Source organism: Anas platyrhynchos, chromosome 3 (genome assembly GCF_047663525.1).
Source record: "Anas platyrhynchos isolate ZD024472 breed Pekin duck chromosome 3, IASCAAS_PekinDuck_T2T, whole genome shotgun sequence".
In the NCBI taxonomy this organism is placed as follows: Eukaryota; Metazoa; Chordata; class Aves; order Anseriformes; family Anatidae; genus Anas; species Anas platyrhynchos.
Genome location: NC_092589.1, coordinates 16,202,882 through 16,218,198, shown reverse-complemented (window position 1 = coordinate 16,218,198; position 15,317 = coordinate 16,202,882). Strand labels below are relative to the sequence as shown.

The following is a 15,317-nucleotide window of genomic DNA, read 5'->3' as shown; positions in this document are numbered from 1 at the left end:
CCTTAATCATACTAAAATGTGCACACTCTCCTTGTGTGTTTCTCCTGCTCAAAGACTTCAGCCTTCAGTCATGTTAAGCTAGGATCCTGGGTATTGCAGATGTCCTTATATTTATTAATAAATTCCTTCCATTGCAGAACTATTAATGCTCTGTATGACGTTCTAAGAGAAAACAGAGATACCTGACAGAAGCCATTTGACTTCTAGCTGACGCACACTCCACAGAAAAAGGTCTAAAATGTCAGTCAAACAAAGTTGTGTAATCATAAATAATAATAATCAAATAATAATCAACAATTGCCATCAGTGATATATCATAATATTTTCATTATTTTCATGTAGAAGCCATTACCTAATTCCAGAAAATCACCCCCAGACATTCCACAATTCCAAGTTTAAGTTGATTTTTCCTTAATCCAGGCCTCTGTTTTTCACTTTGAGCTTTTAAACAAAGTGTTCGTGACTGTGACAGAATATTCTATATCTAAGAAGATAACATACTTTGATGAGAAAAAGACAGTTAAAATAAGAGACAAAGTTTACATTACTCCTTTATTATTCCTTCCAATATTGCAAGAAAATATTTTCCAGGATTTTCATCTGCTTTTTCCACTTCTCTTTTTAGTTGCACGCTCACATACACAGTGTAGCAGAATCCATGTTAAATATATCAACTCTTTACTGAGTCTATAGACTAAACAAGCAGATCAAAACTATTTGCAAATCACATAACCACTGCTTGATGATGATTTTTTGCCAATGGGTATCTTCAACTGACACAGATATTGGATTAAGTGCTAGAGAAGACAGGACAAATCTGTTTTCTGTACAACCACAAAATTCATGATTGAGACTTAGCAGCTTCCATCTGAGTCTCCACATTCCACCGAAAACAAGCAGTATGGCCATCCTGTGATAATGGCTGTGATAATAGAGATTTGTTTCCTATCTGTCTCCTCAGGCACTTGTTATTGTCACTTACTGTATAAGCAGTAGTCATCAAGGACAAACATGTTCTGCATTCAGATAAGACAAAATAAACAGTCAAAAATTTAGTTAGCATTAAATGACTAAACACACATGTAAAGCATTTGTTACAGGTGCTTGTGGACCTTTGGTGATCGAGTAGCTAGAAGCAGTTAGCAGTCAAAACCCAAAACCCAACATCCCTGTTGTTGGTTTTGTTTTCTTTTGTTTTTTCTCCTCTAGCTGCACAGTAATACAAGCACCGAAAAAAAACTTTCAAGTCCTATCTCTCTTGCCTCATACATACATACATATATATATATATATATATATATATAATAATTTCATTAAAGTGCAAAGTCATTAGGATCCAGTTTCCACATTCCTCAGATATATGTGAACAACTCTTGACAGTTCACTGCCTCCAGCAACTTACCAGCAACAAAGAGCACCAGGTGGGAAACTAAAGGTCCCGTTGATGGGGCAGACATTTCGGAAATAAATTGCCTGCTTCAGCCCACATTAAGAAGAGAGTAGAAAGTTGGGGATGAATCAGGGACCTGGAGAGTCTTCGAGTTTATATGTTTGCCAAATCACACTCTTCTGCATTACTACTAATGCCCTGCTTTAAGAGGACTGGCCAATATGACATCCTGGTAATGCAGGGCACATCCAAAATACCCTGAAGTCTGCAAAATCTACAAAAGTAACATAAATCTGCAGGTAGGATTTTTCTTTAATGTGACTCCAGATAATGTACCACACCAAGGAGATACTACATGGTGCAGAGATCATCTGATTTATTCATAGCAAAACGTTAGGATCTCTAAATTTCATAAATTCAGAATGAGTTTACTACTAAACATAGTATACATGAATATAATATATGTGATGTATAATATAAACATACAGGTGAGCACCACGGCGTACAGAAAGTCAAAAAAATACTGTTTTTTGAGTAATACATGCAGATTGATTTGATTTGCACAATGACAGTGTGAAATGTCAGGTGAAAGAGTACCCCAGGGAACATGGTATCAATAAATCTGAGACTTTGAAAGTAATGATTTTTATTGCTGAGCAGAACTGCCCGATTTCCAAGTGAAATGCATCAGAAATCACTTTAACCCTTCAATGGAATTTGAAAATAAAAGTGTCATCATCTGCTAAGCCAAATCATGTTCACAGCATCCAACAAAAGACTTGATTTCAGTTTTATGAAGGAATATGTTTGGTTCCAGTGACTGATAAGAATACAAAGAACCCTTGGCTGTCTTGATACGTGCACTAAGTTCAGTACCAATAGATTGACTTAAAAAACTGTACCTAACGTAAGTAAACTGAAGTAAATAAAAATAAAGAGGGTTAGTGAATCAAGTGCTTTTGGAACACATTCCTGGGCACATGAAGGACAAGGCACTGAGAAGAGGCAGTGCAGATTTACCAGGAGTAAGTCATGTGTGACCTGAGTGCCTCCTAGTGTAAAATGAATTGATTGTATGGACAGAGAGAGCAATGGATGGCACTGACCTCAACTTCAGCACAGCTTTTGACGCTCTCCCCCAAAGCAGCAACATGTTTAAGTTTTTTAAGTTTATACATTGCATTATGCTGGATGCATAGACAGCTACATGGATGGAAAACCAGTGGGGTGGGCAGGCTGAGAGGGCAGCTCTTGGTGGGTCATGCTCTACCTGGAGGTAGCAAGCAGAATACACTCGGGGCCTGTCCTGGCTTCTGTCCTTCACATCTTCATCAATGACCTGAAGGAAGCCACGGGGGCTACTCTCATCAAGCTTGTACATGACACCAAATTGGGGCAGTGCTGGGGGGAGCAGTCGATCCACTGAAGGGCAGGGCCTCCATTCAGAGGCACCTGCAGAGGCTAGAGGAAAAGCCTAACAGGAACCTTGTGAAATTCATCAAGGACCAAGACCAAGTCCCACTCCTGGAAGGGAAGAAGCCCTGGCAATGACTCAGGCTACAGCTCTGTGGAAACCAGCCATTATGTCCTGGTGGACATGGAGACGAGGGTGTGCCAGCTCAGGCCTGGCATCAATGAAAGCCAAGAGCATCCTGGCCGCATTAACACCAGCACAGTCAGTGAACCAAGGGCGGGGATTCTCATTGCTTTTTACACCTCATCTAGAACATCCCTGTCATGCCTGTACATTTCTTACAGGTGGGGTTGAATTTAAAAGTAGCTACCCAGAAGTCATGCTTCTATTCTAAGGTAGTTATCTACATGTAGTAAGGCACCTGCAGAAGTTGCTTCCTGTTGTTCTGATTTGATTTTAAAGTGGGGTATCACATTCAATCACCACAGAAGTGCTGGTGCTAAACTGGCAGACAGGAGCTCCTAGAAACAGGCAGGCATCTATCCTTCCCCTCTCTGTTAGTAAGACTGCAACTGCAGTAACTCTACTGCTCATAATAACAATGGATGTGTTCACCTTATGTACAAGCACCTTTACTTTTGCATTTTAGCCAGTTCTGATTGCTGGGCAAACATGCAGTTTCACAGATAATGCTGTGTGCAACAGCTGGCAAATACTGCCTCAGTAATTGTGACCTCTGTACCGAAAGGCATGTATAATTGTGCTTGTACAATAAAGCATCTGACTGCTATGTGTGTACATATATATTCCCATTAAAATAACATTACTTTAATAGTTGCAGTGTGACAACAGCCATAAGGTAGTAGAAGAAACCCCGCAATCATTTTGTTGGAGTTTATTTAAAATATTTTATTGTTAATAAGGTTGGAAGATAGAGCCTCCTGCTAAATTAGCTGAGGAGTTTATGAGCCTTTGCAAGCCCTATATGCATTACTCTCTGGGTTGTTAACTCAAGATAGTGTTTTAGGCTTAGTCAACCTACAACATAATAAAGCTGTTTTCCTAAAGTTAAACTCAATATATTCCAAAATAAGTTCAAATTCTGACAGTCTTAAATGATTAATAAGCTTGCCTTACCTAATTTATATTAAAATTATTTGCCCAGTTCTGTAAAGAATGTCATTTTCTGAACTAAGACTAGGACCTCTAACCTGATCGTGAATTTAAAAATAGTCAACATGAAAAGATAGCCTTTTAACTATAGAACTGTAAAAAGTCCATCATTGACTATGATTGTGGCTCACATGCAATCTACCAGAATGAATACTGACCAAACTACAAAGCTATCTCTAATAACAGTAGGAGCTTCTCCAAAAACTTCATTATTTGAAGCGTGCTCCAGATACAGCATCGGACCATAATGCCTTAGTTTGTATTATTATTTATAGGCACTTAAAAGGATAGGAGCAAAGAAAATAGGCGGCATAGGCAGATTTTAAATTCATGTGCCTGTTCTATTTGCATAGCTGTTGTTTGAACAGGAGAAAGAGCTTGAAAATGCACACGTGACCTTTTTAATTGAGTTTTGTCCAATGCTTTCCATAATACAATACTTTTACCCAGTATGCTCAGCATCTTCACAGACCTCCCAAACAGCTATGTAATATCTGGTCTGTCTCTTCTCCAGTTTCTCACCTGCACAGTAAAAATAAATAAATAAATAAATAAGAAAGAATGATAATTTAAAAAATCTAAACCAGGTTGCATTTGCACTTTATTTTTTGATAGATTTATCCCTCCTCACTACACTGGTCCATGATATCTCTCTATCCATGTCAAATTTTCATATCTCACTTTTCTCATTAATTTGAGTACAAGTTTTCAGTAAGAAATGTCTCAAAATGTATCAAGAATGCATAATGTCCTTTCTACCACTTGAGTTGGTACAATCTTTCTGTTACTGAATAAAATCTCAAAAATACCCCCTTGCCCCTTATACCTAGGAACAGTGCTGTGGATTCTAGCAGCACTTCACCTGTACCCAGCAAGCCTAAATGATCTACACGGAGTGCCACACCATGTCTAGAGCTGATAGCTCACACACTGCAACATGCATCAAAAATACACTTCTGCAAACTCACTTTCCTTCAGCTTACACTCAGCCTGTATTGCTTCACTGATACTGTAATACAAACCCACAGAAAGTACCAGTACAAGGAAATCACCTTTGAACAAGACTAAAATAAATGCATAGAGTCAACTGACATTTTCTGCTTGATTCAGGGAGCTTTTGGAGCACAATCTCTGAAGAGAAACAGATTTTCAGCTTCACATTGCATCCATTCCTGCAGATATTAAAAATATTTTCATTGAAAATTGAACATTTGCAACCAGCAGCAGCTAAAGACAATAAGAGCAAAATGCCAGAGATGCATGAAATCAGTCTTCCCGATGTAATATCACTAGAAAGTCTTCCCGATGTAATATTACTAGAAGATCCCATAAACGTATAGTGATCCTAAACAGTAAAGAAAAAGTCTTTCTGAAGTATGATATTAGATGTGCATTATTTGAGGTGTCACCCTGTTTTCCAAGCCTTCAGGAAAAGTATTTGAAATGCCTAGAAAGCTGTATATCAAAAAATAAAAATAAAATAAAAATAAATAATATTCAGCCAGAATTTCAGGACAGAGGTAATGAACCTTTTTTCTCTCACGCATGGCAAACAGCCTACATCCTCCTAAACTGGAACAAACTGAAAAGGTGTGCTAATTGCTATCTACAATAAAAAAGGTATTTTCTCTGCTTCCTTTTAGCCCTGATGAATTGCCTTCAGGGAGCTGTCATTTATAACAGTTTGTGTTGTTGTTGTTGCTGCTGTTGCTATTATTTTGTTTTGCTAATTTTTGCTGATAGCACAGAATAGTGCCATCTTTGTTTTTGAAGCCAGAAAATGATTTCATTCTGTGTTCCCCTGATATCCAGGAACTAGATTAAATGACACTGAAACAAGGGTTAGTCCAGTTTTATTACTGCTCTGTGTATATGTGTACATCTGTGCACGCACCAGAGCAAATTAAAGTAGCATTGCTTAAGGCATTTTGCGTTTCAAGATCTTAAAATAACCAACTTCTGAGTCTTTATTAGCCTTATTGTTACATTAAAACTACATCAGTCCCCGAATATTCTTGCATCATCAATAACATAACATTTACTGCTGAATCTTTCCCACTTTTGAGCCTGTGGTTGCCTTTTTCCCTCTTTGAGCCTGTGGTTGCCTTTCTGTTCTCCATAGCCTGCAATATTCCTTCAAGTAGGGAAACAAAACAGCCCTGTAGTGCTCAGAAAATGAACCCACATCCTGACTCCTAGCTGTGATACAAAAGCAGTCTGCAATGAACTTCTCACTAAGCAAGGCACTTCAATTTCCTCAAACCAATGAGAAGAAAAACAAGAGCCAGATATTCAGAATAAAAATATTCATATTAAAATGACAATTAAAAGCATCATTTATAGACAGCAGTCTAACATAACAGAAAATATGATAACTGAAGAAGAATTAGAGAGGTAAAAAAAAAAAAAAAAAAAGAAATGGCTGTGGAATATCAATATATCCTGACTGGGTTATGTTCTCAAATGCAGCACTGAAATCAGTTTTATTTTCCTCAGAAGGATGCATTCACAATTTTGCTTTTATATCACTAAGGTTTTTGTACAAGAGCTTTTGTACTCATTATTTTCAAGCTTGCTCCTTTTCTTTATGGCACCATAAGTATCCTCCAATTTCACATATCTCAGTCTGGGGCTGCTCACCTGAAGCCTGCTTTCCAGAGGCAACAAGGCTTTCTGATCACCAGGGCTTTGTTGCTGAAGTGCTGTTTATTTTATACACCAACTCACATTTCTGTTTTTCATTTGTTAGGTAGCTACAAAGAGCTGGTGCGCTTTGCTTTCCTACTTCCTCAGCAGCTGCTTAAGGTTATGTATTCTCACAACTAATATAAGAAAATCAAAACCTGCTTCCACCAAACAAAGGCTGCTGAATGAAGGCTTAAACATAAAGTCCTTTAAACCAGATACTACTTTTCTGCTGTCTATGGTCCTGTCAAGGAAAAAAGATGGGCACAGCGATCACATGAATTAAAATTATTTTTAGTAATACCTTCACGTTTCACTTAAAAAAAAAAAAAAAAAAAAAAAAACTTTTGCCACTTGCTAATGAACAATTTTTGAAAACAAAGCCAACTATGAAATCCACAGATTTTTATTTTTTTTTTTTTATAATTTTAATAAAATATTGTGTTTAGAGATTTACGGAATGTTCTTTTAATTCCAGCTTTGAGAGAGAGCTGATGTTGAGCTGGGGAGGGAGGAATGAAAGAAACGGGCATAGAATATTAGCTCCACTATTATGTTTTTCTTGTCATATCCTGAAACCCCAGTATTCAGTCTGAAGGTGTGCTAAGTAAAATCTATCTAATAAAAGACTGGCTACACATAAAATTAAATCAGACATGCAGTTGGATTGTTTTCAAAAAACACATGAACTAGTGGACCTGTCTTACCCAGAATAGTTTAACTGATTATGTTCATGAGATATCAAACTCACAAAACAGCAATAGTCCTAATTCTATGTGAAAAAAACATGTAATATGTTCTTCCTGCATTTTAACCAGGTACCAATTTAAGCCATTTGTAGCCTTGTGAGTATTTTGGAAATTTGGCTACATAAAACATTTGATGTCTAATTAATTTAATTAAACATCTACATTATCAATTGCTTCTATGAATATGCAATTCATTACTAGTAAAGGTTGTATCAGATCACGGACTTCAGAGAATGAGCAAATCTTTATGAGTACACATTCAAATAGAAGGAAATTTAGCCAACAGGTTTGCTGATGCAAGGTTTCTTACTAGAAGCTGGAGACAGAACAAATAGAACTTCCTTAGAAACAGAAGAGAGAGCATCATTTAAAACAACCGGTATTAAAAAGAAAGGGTGCTTGCAGAGAGACCTGATTCCTGAAGAAGACCCCAATATGGAAAAGCAAAGCATTTTCCTGGTCTACCTATGTGAAGACTGATGTATTTTTGATCTGTTGCCTTCTGTCTATTTGCTTCTCTTAACACATACCCATGAAAAGGTGAAATAAAGCCTCAGGGAGCCACAAGACTGGATCTCTCAAACATCGGAAATTTGGGAACCTGGGGAGTCATTTATCCTACCAGCAACAAGAAAGAAGAGCCCCAGCTCTTACACAAGTGGAGTCTGTTTGTTCTGAAAGTCCATCTTCACCTTGCTCAGTTCAGAAAAGCAATAACCCTAGTCTAATACACAGGCTCCAAACTCAGTAAGGCAGGATGCTCCATTAGGACAGTTTCCCCAGCTTAGTGATATTGTTTACCAGTCTTTACCCATTAAGTACTCATTTGCTATGATTCCTCCAAAACAAGAAGCTTCTCTGCTATATTTTTGTTCAGAATAATCCCTAAAGCACTGTCATCAGAAAATTATACTGCACTTGTGAGGCCTTTGTGAGAAAAGTATTGCTACACTAATTTATGCCTCATCATAGAACTTTTGGAATCAACAGAGACAACAGAAGAGGAAAAAAAAAATCTTCAATAAGAGAATTTTCAGTTTTAGTAAAAGACCTAAAGCAAAAGACTTTTTTTCAGTAAAAGACCTAAAGATGATTGCTATCTAATTTAATCGCCTGGGGTGCACTACTAGTTACAACAACAAAAAAAGTATTTCTTAACTACTGAAAATTCCATATTGTCAGTAAAATCAGTAAATGTCAAGACAAAGCAAGTCCTGCATTTGAACTCATCTTCACTTGCTAAAGAGGAATTAATTTATATTCTCTACAGAGATATACTTCCTACTTAGTACATATTGTCATAACTCTGAGCATCACAGCAATAAATCTGTAAAGTTCATTAACTCTGGGGATTATTTTATCAAAATATGTCCCTTCTTCTAAAGGGTGGCTTCAGTAATTAACAACTACTCTTCTACAGTAATAAAATATGGATATTAAAAAAACATTATGCAAATAATACAAAGTAATATCTTGGGTATTCTTTAAGCTAAGAACATTAGCAAATATTTTGTTTGAAGACCTGATAAATACTTTCAGTTGTTTGTGGCATGTGTTAATCATGAGGCAAAGTGTATTTTAATCTATTTAAGTGATAGATATTTTTCTTCTCACATGTATAAGGGAAAACCCTAAGACAAAGACAGGCCCTCCATTATGAAAAGATATGTTTCCCAAGGAAGCAAGAAGGACAAGATGGCTCATGGCAACATATAAGTTTCTTAGAGGAATAATCTTCTCTGGGGCTGCTGGACACAGGTGTTAGTGTGGATTGAATACCCAATTACAAGTCCCCAGCAGGATGTGGAAAAGTGATAGGCATTGTCTGGGTTTTGATGAGCACTGAAGATTCAGAGGTGTCTGTGATAATGGCATGTAGGCATCCGTCTTATGCCTATATAACATAAATTATTTTTTAAGCCTATGCTTACATAAAGACAGTTGGTACATTCCAAATATTCAGGGTTCTCCATGAGCAAGTGAAGACCAGATAACAGAATATAAGTGACAAGATATCAGAGCTCCCAGACATTAACAACATTCTTGGCCAAGTGGGAAGAATATCTTATTCTAAAAAGAGATATTTACAGCATAACTCACTCCACATGGATTTTGTTCTGGTTCATGTTTGTTTGACGGCATACAATTCCACCTGACTGTGCTGCATCATTTAACAGTTCCTTCTAGACCCGTTGTTCTATAGTTCTTTGACTGTCCAAGGCTCTCCCAAAGTAACACCTCCTACTTCACAGCTAATATATAAATGGTTGTACCTCATACGGTTTCGTGAGAGGAAAATCCTGCTTAAATAACTTAATTTTCTTTTATGACAAGGTTACCCATTTAGTTGACCCATTTAGAAGCCAGTAGATGTGATCTTTTTGGATTTCATCAAAGCATTTGAAGCTGTCTCTCACAGTATCGTACTGGACAAAATGTCCATCATACAGCTAGACAAGTACATAACGTGAAAGATGAACAACAGGCTGATGGACAGTGCTCAAAGGGTTATAGTAAATGGGGCTATATCAGGCTGGCAGCCAGTCACTAGTGGGGTTCCCTAGGGCTCCATTTTAGGGCCAGTTACCCTCAATGTTTTTATAAATGGTCTGGATGCAGGACTCAAATGCATACTAAGTAAGTTTGCAGATGACATTAAATTGGGAGTGGCTGTTAGCTCCCTCAAGGATAGAGAGGCCTTACAGAGAGATCTTGACAAATTAAAGAGCTGAGCAATCACCAACAATATGATAAGAGCAAGTGCGGATTCACAGAATGGTTGAGGTTGGAAGGGACCTCCAGAGATCACCCCCCTGCACAAGCAGGGTTACCTAAAGCATGTTACACATTCTTCACCTGGGATGGGGCAAGCCTGAATATACATACAGACTGGGGACAATAAGGATGGAGAGCTGCCCTGTGGAAAGAGATCCAGGGGTTCTGGTTGACAGCAAGCTGAAAATGAGCCAGCAGTGTGCCCTGGCAGCCAGGAGGGCCAACCATATGCTGGGGTGCCTCAGGCACAGCGCTGCTAGCCAGTCAAGGGGAGGGATTGTCTCTTCTCAGTGCTGGTATGGCCTCACCTCAAGTACTGTGTGCAGTTAGGGGCACTACAATATCAGAAGGACATAAAACTACCAGAGCATGCCCAAAGGAAGGCAATAGAGATGGTGGAAGATCTAGAGGGGAAGATGTAGAGGAGTGGCTAAGTCCCTTGGTGTGTTCAGCCCACAGAGAGCAGGCTGAGGGGAGGCCTCATGGCAGCCTGCAGCTCCCCCCACGAGGGGAGCAGAGGGGCAGGCGCTGAGCTCTGCTCTCTGGGGACAGCGACAGGACCCGAGGGAACGGCATGGAGCTGGGACAGGGGAGGGTCAGGCTGGGGGTTAGGGAAAGTTTCTGCACCCAGATGTGGTCAGGCACTGGGACAGGCTCTCCAGGGAGCCACATCACTGAGCCTGTCACAGCTCCAGAAGCATTTGGACAAAGCTCTGAGATACACAGTTTGATTTTTGGGTGGTTCTGGGTGGAGCCAGGAGTTGGGCTTGATGATCCTTCTGTGTCCCTTTCAACTCAGGATATTCTGTGATTCTAAATGTAAAGAAAGTGATTTGCTGACTGTTTGTCTGTGAATTAAATGACAATACCTGGAGCTTACACTGCTATTCAACAAACCAAATTTCATGATAGATTAGAAGAGTGCTCTCTCTGACACCTATCAAATATAAGACACTAGTCACAAATAAAATTTCACTGTATGCCACATATTTCTACTATCCTTTCATAGAAAGCAAACTGTAAGAAACCAAATTAGACTTTCTTAAGAGGTTCCCACCCCTTATCAGAGATGTGGCAACTGGTGATGTGTACAATATTAATTATCTGCAAATATTAAGCTAAAAAGGTTAATTTAAATTCATTATTATTCTAAGACTTCAGATACCACATCATTTTTCCCATCTGTCAATAGGTATTCTTCTAATATTTCAAATATCACACTTACCCCAATCTGCCAATGGGCCATGCAGGTGCTCCTATGCAGAGCAAAGCATTCAGATCAGACTATTAAGAACAAAATCCCTCAATTAATTTCACTGACACCTAAAGTAACTTAATTTTCTTTTGAGTTTCTTATATTATGCCTTGTACTATCTTGTTCAGAACTTTATTTTCCTAAATCTTACTGATACAAACAGGATGCAGCCTGTAAACAGTACAGGCCTACTAATGCTACTGAAAATTTTTGCAGTCTTTGTGATGAAAAAGAAATAATCATACATAAAAATTTTCTTTCTTATAGCACTTGCATAAACTGCAAGCAACTGTGGCTGTGTGGCCAGGTGAATGGAGTTAAATTCAGCTGGAAGCCAGTCATAGGTGGTGTCCCTCATGGTTCAGTATTGGGGCCATTTCTCTTTCGTATCTTCATCAATGATCTGGATGAGGGGATTGAGCGCACCCACAGTAAGTGCAGATGACACCAAATTGGGCACAAGTGTTGATCTGCTTGAGGGTATGAAGGCTCTACAGAAGGATCTGGATAGGCTGGACAGATGGGAAGAGGCCAACTGTATGTTCATCAAAGCTAAATGTTGGGTACTTCACTTGGAGAACAACAACCCAATACAGTGCTACAGGCTGAGGGAAGACTGGCTGGAAAGCCTCCTGGCAGAAAGGGACCTAGAGGTATTGGTGGACAGTCGGCTGAATATGAGCCAGTGGTGGGCTCAGGTGGCCAAGAAGGCCAAGAGCATGGAGGTCCTGGAATGTGTCTAAAGAAGGGCAATGAAGCTGGTGAAGGGTCTAGAGAATAGGTCTTACAAGAAGCAGTTGAGGGAACTGGCATTATTTAGCCTAGAGAAAAGAAGGCTCAGGAGAGACCTTATCTCACTTGACAACTACTTCAAAGAAGGTTGTATCATGGTGGGGATCAGTCTCTTCTCCTAAGTACCAAGTGATAGGACAAGAGGAAATGGCCTCAAGTTGTACCATGGGAGGTTTAGGTTGGATATTAGGAAAAATTTCTTCACTGAAAGCATTGTAGGACATTGGAACAGGCTGCTCAAAGAATCAGTTGAGTCACCATTCCTGGAGGTATTCAAAAGACATATAGATGTGGTGCTTAGGGACATGGTTTAGCAGTAGCCCTGGCAGTACCAGGTAATAGTTGGACTTGATGGTCTTGGAGGTCTTTTCCAACCTAAGTAATTTTATGATTCTATGATTCTGTACAGTGTGTGCAGTGAAATATGAAGCAGAGACTCCTCATTTTGAAAACCTTAGCCCTCAGGATTATCTTGTATCAATAATTAATGTAATTAATGAGCAGCATACATGCCTGTACTGAGTTTCCATGGAAGATACTACTATGGTATTCATGTGTTGTGTTTTTTTTTCTGTTGTGTGCTTCAAGAATAAACATAACCTTTGGGTGGAAAAGAGATATTGCAGTTATAATTTATTTATTACCTGCCTTAAAAAAAGGGAATATTTACAACTCCAACAATGTGAAGTAAACAATTAAGGAGTTGCTGCTGTTTGCTATTACTTTGGGGTGTTGGATAACACATTTCTTGATGTGAGCAATTACTAGACCCCCCCAGGGAAAGTTTCTGTCCTGGCATACAAAAGTCTCTTCATTTGAAGCAACCATCCAGTTGGGAAGGTAAAAATAAAAAACTGTAAGAAATATAGTTGCCAAATCTAACAGAGCCCCAAGCTTAATTGGTTAATGTTTTCCCAGGGGTACAAAACAGTCCAGCCAGCACTGAAGAGCTTTAAACACAAGTAGGAAAGACAATAGGCTCTTTTCTTTACTCTGAAGTGATATGAGAGACGGTATAAATACTGCAGCTGTGGTATCTGTAAATGTAGGTACTCTCCATGTCTAGACACAAGTGGCATTTATTTTTTCCTTTCAAACACTTCTCTCAGCCTTAATTTCTACCTACTTGCTCTTCTGTTCTTTTCCAATGCTAACTCAAGTCACAAGAGAACAAACACTCAAAATCCCTCCTATTCTAATTAAAGAGGGCTTGTCTCATATTGTTATGGGGAAACCTTCTGTCCCCTCCCAGGAAGTTTGATGGTCTCTATTTTGAGAAATCATCGAACTTGAACAGGACAAATAAGCTTGAGTCATTCTTCCTCCTTCCGTCTCTGCAGTAATTAAAACTGGCAGAGAGAAAGAATGCTAAAGTTTGACTTTCTTTTATTAGGGTCAGCTAATTAAACCATGATATTTTGAAGGTACCTATCACTTTCATATCAGAGGATGTAATTCTTCAAAATATCTTCAGGAGCCAGGGCTTCAAGAAACAATGCTTAAAATTCAGATTTATTTAGGACCCTGAGTCCTAGTGACAAGGAACATGTCTCCAGCTCCAAAGTTATCTGGCATTTGGTTTTTTTGACAATGCCAGCCTGAGTGCAAAGTTGCAATTTGCAGCCAGTAAAATAAAAGAAAGCTCATAGGCTGTTCTAAGGGCAAGTTTCCCCCTTTCTAGGGATGTGCAGTCCCCATGCGTGGCAGGGTAAATGATCAGCATCTCACCAAATCCTACGTGGTCCCCACAGAGAGCCTCTCCTCTTCTATCAGACCTGGGAACCCTCTTCTTAAGTCTGTCTTGATGAAAGGCAGTGACCCAGTAGAGCTGTTTACAGACAGGGCTCAGTATTTTTTTTTCTTCACAATTTACAAACTACATTTCAGATACTGCATAAACATATTTTTTTGATCAACAGAACTAGGCTGTGTTTACTCAAAACACTCAGGGAAGATCTTTTCCCCAGCAGACAACAGGTACAGCTCCACCGAACTTGATAGAGTTGGACTGGCTGATACCAGTGAAAACTAACTCAGGATTTGACTGCTTTAACAGATTTCATTTGGACTCTTAATTTCAACACGCTGCACCTCCCCTCAGGCACTCATCTGATATCCTGCATGGCTAATTTATACTAAACATAAAATATGCATGTTTACTGTTGTCTATGGGGCTAAAATATCCAACCTAACAGTGCATACTAATGTCAGGTTCCCCGTACACTCCAGAGTCATAAGAATATGCTATAAGAGTATACCAGTGAATTGGGAATGCATCTGAAATTTTATAAAAACGTTTACAACAGCTTATTGAGTCTTTAATTGCAGGCACTGATGCATTTACTCTTCACACAATTGCACAACAATTAAAAGACCTATTTCCACACCTACAAATCCTGAATTTTAAGACAATTCTAATTCTGGTAAGAACTCAAATCCCACTGGTGCAAAGCAGGACAAAGTCTTGCATAAGATTTAAGATTTTTTTTTTTCCTGGAGTGAGGAAAATTAGAAGTAAATAAAACCAAAGCTACTGAACTGCACCTTTCTTTGCCAGCATACCAGCAGAATACACTCTAAGCCCTGGGAATTATATTTGCGTCTAAGGCAGAGACGATGTTGAACAAAACAGCCAAGGAGCACTGCTGCCTTGCCAAGAGCTGCAGTATGCTGACTGTTGGGTTCTTTGTCTATATGGTTGCTGCAAGGCAGAGACAGGCAACCTGCTTCTCCCATTTCCAATTCATCCTGGTTACACTTTGTTTAAAGCAAGTTGGGTTACACATTGCCATCTGAAACAAAATGTACCGGTATCTGTGGGCCGCATTGGCAAGAGGGTAGAATTCAAACTTTTAATTAAGAATCTGATTATTTTGCGCCAAATTAATTTCCTTAATAATTCACTCTCAACAGAAGCCATAAAAATTCCATCTGAAAAAAAAAAAAAAAAAATTAATTCACAGGTCAGGCTTCAAAATCCTAAACTTTAAACTGTGCTTAGCATATCCCAAACAAGATGATCCACTCCAAAGCACAGCCCTCAGGTTGGATGTCTCAGGAGAAAAACAAGTCTAACACTGCCCA

At 38.9% G+C, this 15,317-nt stretch overlaps 1 long non-coding RNA gene across 2 annotated transcripts in view; it reads right to left on the bottom strand.

Annotated features, from left to right (window-relative positions):
- Positions 1-4,362: 4,362 nt before the first annotated feature.
- Positions 4,363-15,317, bottom strand: part of LOC106014741 (uncharacterized) — a 125,791-nt gene continuing 114,836 nt past the window's right edge. The window contains exons 2-3 of one of the 2 annotated variants that reach the window (XR_005265023.2): positions 5,030-5,149; positions 4,363-4,499 (exon numbers count right to left, since the gene is read on the bottom strand). This is a non-coding gene — a long non-coding RNA (uncharacterized lncRNA). The remainder of the gene's footprint in view (positions 4,500-5,029; positions 5,150-15,317) is intronic. The other variant, XR_005265021.2, reaches the window with a different exon arrangement.